This window comes from Aricia agestis, chromosome 5 (assembly GCF_905147365.1).
Source record: "Aricia agestis chromosome 5, ilAriAges1.1, whole genome shotgun sequence".
In the NCBI taxonomy this organism is placed as follows: domain Eukaryota; kingdom Metazoa; phylum Arthropoda; class Insecta; order Lepidoptera; family Lycaenidae; genus Aricia; species Aricia agestis.
Window position 1 is genome coordinate 281,851 of NC_056410.1, and position 6,000 is coordinate 287,850.

Genomic DNA, 6,000 nt, shown 5'->3' on the forward strand with positions numbered 1-6,000 from the left:
TTGTGCCCGTAAGACATTTCTTGATCTTTTCGGAATTTTTAAATGGAGGCCAAGCACTATGTTTCTTATGCCGGCTCTTGATATAGGCGAACGCGTTGGCCAACGCGTCTGCAGACGCGTTGGCCCAATGTGTAGAACGGGCGTTCGCGCGTTGGCCGTAGGTATTTAGACGTTGGCCGACGCATCTGCGAGCTTGCCGCGCGGGTCGGAAATGCCGGCAAAAGATCAAAGGACATTTGTCGCAAGCTTCGCGCTCCATCCACACATAGGCCGCGCGATCAGTTCGCCCGGAGCGGCGATGAAGAGTGCACGTTTCCTTCTTGTGGCGAATTAACATCTAACTTGACGAAATGGCGAACAATATGAGTATCGAGAAAACATTTAAATTTATTGGGCCCTATGGGTCTATACAGACGGACCGCATTTCAACTGCAATCCAACCGCAAATTGCAGTTGAAGTGCAGTTTGAACGCAGTTGACACGACTGCAATAGAACTGCAAACCGAACGCGCAGTCGGATTGCAGTTGACTGCAGTCGTGTGAACTTCATACCGACTGCATCCAAAATGCACTATCCCACCCACCCGCACGCTCCACTCTCCCGCGCATGGAATCAGTAGCAGTGCAGTTTGGATGCAGTCGGTATGCGGTTCACACGACTGCACGCCAACTGCAACTGAACTGCAATCCTACTGCGCATTTGGTTTGCAGTTTTATTGCAGTCATGTCAACTGCATTCAAACTGCACTTGAACTGCAATTTGCGGTTGGATTGCAGTTGAAATGCGGTCCGTCTGTATAGACCCTATCAGAGTAAAAACTGCCTGTGGAACCAAAAATCGTATCAAAAGTTGCAAAAAAAAAAATAAGGTTATTGGACATTCTATTTTCCTCACGATGTTTTTAGGGTTCCGTACCCAACGGGTAAAAACGGGACCCTATTACTAAGACTTCAACGTCTGTCTGCATTTCTGTCTGTCCGTCTGTCTGTCTGTCCATCTGTCTGTCCGTCTGTCTGTCTCCAGGCTGTATCTCAAGAACCGCTATACTTAGCTAGATTTCTGAAATTTTCGCAGATAATGTACCTATATCTGTTGTCGCTATAACAACAAAATATACTAAGAACAAAATAAATTAAATATTTAATAAATAATAAATATATATTATTAATTATTACTCATGATAATTATAATAAGTAATAAGTAGATAATAATTTTTATATATAATAAATAATAAGTAATAAAAAAATTAAATTATTTTAATATTAGGTATAAAATATGTAAAAGTGAGTTTATTTCTTTGTTTGTTACGTTTTCTCGCCTTTTACTTATTTAATTCGAGAATACCCTTTTAAAACTTTTTCTTGTCCACATTTACAAAGTAATTATAAGCTGTGAATAAATATACAGCTGCAGCTGTTAGCGACTCAACATCCATTTTGAATCCGTCCGCACATTGGCGCGATCCAAAGCATACTGAACGACCTTCCTATGTGTGGATTACTCACAAACGCCGTTGCAAGCGCACTGCCAACGCGTCTGCAGACGCGTTGGCCAACGCGTTCGCCTATATCAAGAGCCGGCAAGAAATGTATAGCGTCGTTGAATTTAGTGAGGATGACAGCGTCGCTATTGTGCGCTCGTCTTGGATTTCACCCACTAATGCCGGCTCTTGATATAGGCGAACGCGTTGGCCAACGCGTCTGCAGACGCGTTGGCAGTGCGCTTGCAACGGCGTTTGTGAGTAATCCACACATAGGAAGGTCGTTCAGTATGCTTTGGATCGCGCCAATGTGCGGACGGATTCAAAATGGATGTTGAGTCGCTAACAGCTGCAGCTGTATATTTATTCACAGCTTATAATTACTTTGTAAATGTGGACAAGAAAAAGTTTTAAAAGGGTATTCTCGAATTAAATAAGTAAAAGGCGAGAAAACGTAACAAACAAAGAAATAAACTCACTTTTACATATTTTATACCTAATATTAAAATAATTTAATTTTTTTATTACTTATTATTTATTATATATAAAAATTATTATCTACTTATTACTTATTATAATTATCATGAGTAATAATTAATAATATATATTTATTATTTATTAAATATTTAATTTATTTTGTTCTTAGTATATTTTGTTGTTATAGCGACAACAGATATAGGTACATTATCTGCGAAAATTTCAGAAATCTAGCTAAGTATAGCGGTTCTTGAGATACAGCCTGGAGACAGACAGACGGACAGACAGATGGACAGACAGACAGACGGACAGACAGAAATGCAGACAGACGTTGAAGTCTTAGTAATAGGGTCCCGTTTTTACCCGTTGGGTACGGAACCCTAAAAACATCGTGAGGAAAATAGAATGTCCAATAACCTTATTTTTTTTTTTGCAACTTTTGATACGATTTTTGGTTCCACAGGCAGTTTTTACTCTGATAGGGTCTATACAGACGGACCGCATTTCAACTGCAATCCAACCGCAAATTGCAGTTCAAGTGCAGTTTGAATGCAGTTGACATGACTGCAATAAAACTGCAAACCAAATGCGCAGTAGGATTGCAGTTCAGTTGCAGTTGGCGTGCAGTCGTGTGAACCGCATACCGACTGCATCCAAACTGCACTGCTACTGATTCCATGCGCGGGAGAGTGGAGCGTGCGGGTGGGTGGGATAGTGCATTTTGGATGCAGTCGGTATGAAGTTCACACGACTGCAGTCAACTGCAATCCGACTGCGCGTTCGGTTTGCAGTTCTATTGCAGTCGTGTCAACTGCGTTCAAACTGCACTTCAACTGCAATTTGCGGTTGGATTGCAGTTGAAATGCGGTCCGTCTGTATAGACCCATAGGGCCCAATAAATTTAAATGTTTTCTCGATACTCATATTGTTCGCCATTTCGTCAAGTTAGATGTTAATTCGCCACAAGAAGGAAACGTGCACTCTTCATCGCCGCTCCGGGCGAACTGATCGCGCGGCCTATGTGTGGATGGAGCGCGAAGCTTGCGACAAATGTCCTTTGATCTTTTGCCGGCATTTCCGACCCGCGCGGCAAGCTCGCAGATGCGTCGGCCAACGTCTAAATACCTACGGCCAACGCGCGAACGCCCGTTCTACACATTGGGCCAACGCGTCTGCAGACGCGTTGGCCAACGCGTTCGCCTATATCAAGAGCCGGCAGAAATGAGTAAACCAATTACCTAACCTAGTAGGTACCTATCTATCTTGGGAAATGAACGTAAATCGGGCTATTACAATGATTAATATGATATATTATATAATATTATTGTATTGACTACCCCGTAAGTATAATACTTATTTCAGTTAGGTCCTTACATAAGTTTTTGAGGTTTTGTCATGATTTTGTTAGAAAATTTTAAAGAACATGGCGGTTCGGCGTCCCCCGCCTTAGCGTCTCTCTTTCACTACCTACTTTCTTTCCTAGTACAATAATCTCTCTTTGTTTGATACACACTGTAAACGTAGCTAATCTTAAAAATATTACTTTCTACTTACTTTAGGAATAGATATTCCGTTTTTTATCCTCTTGAAACCATGAAATTACAGGTATTTTCTTTTCTGCATCCAAACACTACGAGCACAAAATAGAAAGAATGCTAACGCTAGGCTTGGGTAAAAAAAATATATATATCAAAATATCGATATTTTTTCAGAAAATAATCGATATATTATATCGGCGATTTTTTATTCTTTTATATATCGATTTTCGATATTTATTTTCGGATATCAAAAACGATATTATTTCGCTTCGAATTTTCATTTTTTATTATATAATTTTTGAGATTGCCAACTATACAGGGTGCAATTAAACCTTCCTGCCAAATTTTTTCCAGGGCTTAGGTATCATTAGGAGAATCCATTTAACCAAAAAAAATTGGGTGTTATTTTTTTGTTAATGACATATTTTATCCCATTTAAAATCGTTGCAGAATGCTCACTCGCGGCGGTGGGTGTGATCGGGGGTGACGCGGGGCGAGGCGCGCGCGCGGGGGCACGTCACGCGCGGGCGACTCGTAGGCCGGTATAAATAGTCAGTACTTAATGGCGGCTCTCGACATAGGCGAACGCGTTGGCCAACGCGTCTGCAGACGCGTTGGGCCCAATGTGTAGAACGGGCGTTCGCGCGTTGGCCGTAGGTATTTATGGCGGCTCTCGACATAGGCGAACGCGTTGGCCAACGCGTCTGCAGACGCGTTGGCCCAATGTGTAGAACGGGCGTTCGCGCGTTGGCCGTAGGTATTTAGACGTTGGCCAACGCGCGAACGCCCGTTCTACACATTGGGCCAACGCGTCTGCAGACGCGTTGGCCAACGCGTTCGCCTATGTCGAGAGCCGCCATTAGACGTTGGCCAACGCGCGAACGCCCGTTCTACACATTGGGCCAACGCGTCTGCAGACGCGTTGGCCAACGCGTTCGCCTATGTCGAGAGCCGCCATAAGATGCGACCCGGTCTCAAGACGCGGTTCGGCTCTGTGATTGGCCCAAATTTTGACAGCCAACCAATCACAGAGCCTGAACCGTGTCTTGAGACCGAGATGCATCTTGAGTATTGACTATTTATACCGGCCGTAGTGTCCGTTGTAGTGTTTTTTAGGATAACTTTCGGAAGCCATTTCTCAACATTTTAGTACTGAGTGATTATAAAAGAAAAAATACGTGTATTTTTATTTTTGACAAGGATCAATAAATATATCAAAATTTGGCAGGAAGGTTTAATTGCAGCTTGTATTAGTGAGGGAGCCCTAGAACAATTTTTTTTGTGATTACTAACAAGCTAATTTTTTGTGAATAGCTACATTTTGATATTTAAGATGAACAACATTTTTATTTTAGGTCAAGGACAAGGACAAGGTTACTTTTAATTTATATAACTATTAACCTACAAATATTATACAAAAAATCTGCTGGTCAGGGTTCCGTTTTAGGGTACAGTAGTCAACCAAGTTTTGTTGATTACAGAACCCTAAAACCTTGTCTTACAAATAAAACAATCCATATTTTAGGACCATCAAGTCAAAGTATGAAATACTTTCTATCTCTGTTAGCTACCACTTTCGAGATTTTTCGAAAATAAAAATGTTGTTCGTCTTATCAAAATGTAGCTACTCACAAAAAATTTGCTTGTTAGTAATCACAAAAAAATTTGTTCTAGGGCTTCCGTAATACGAGTATTTCTAATTAGTCTGTGCTTCCGTACTATATAGTATATATATAATAACCTTCTCGAGGCTCGAGGCTTAAGCAAAAAATATCGATATATCGGAATATCGATATTTTTAAAAAATATATATCGATACATTTGAAAAGTATCGATACGATATATATCGATATATTTTTTCCATTTGCCCATCCCTAGTTAACGCATCAGACAGCTCACAGCGCTCTTCCATAGTGAAAAGATGTGCTTGTGCCTTAAAACCGCACATGTTGATTTTGACATTTTGTTTTTTTTATAATGGGACTAAAATTATTCACGGAGATTCTTTCATAACCTTAATGGCATGAATTACACCATCAATATAATCACGATTCCGTGATAATATTGATGGTGTAAGCGGCCGAATCGCAGAATTTATTTATTTATTTTTATTAGGAATAACAACAGCCATCATTCTTATATCACTAATGACACTTGTAGGTATAGCTAATATTATTTTGTAAGCTATAATACATTTTAGGCAATTATAAGCTATACTTAACAGTAGGAAGTAGGGCCAATAATAGTTGTTCACTTATTACAATCTTAAATAGATGTTATTAAAAACTTAATATAACAACTTGTGTAAGAATTTTTTTTTTTATTAATCATGATTTTTTATCAGAGATTCTTGAAATCCACGCGATACTGGGGGGCGTGGCTTCCACAGATTATGCGATCTCGTTGGGCCTATGTTGGGTATTTGTACATATGTGTTGTAGGCTACACAACCAAAAACACTTAAAGGGCCTTCGTTGGCAGATTGTTGAATTTCACTGTTGGCA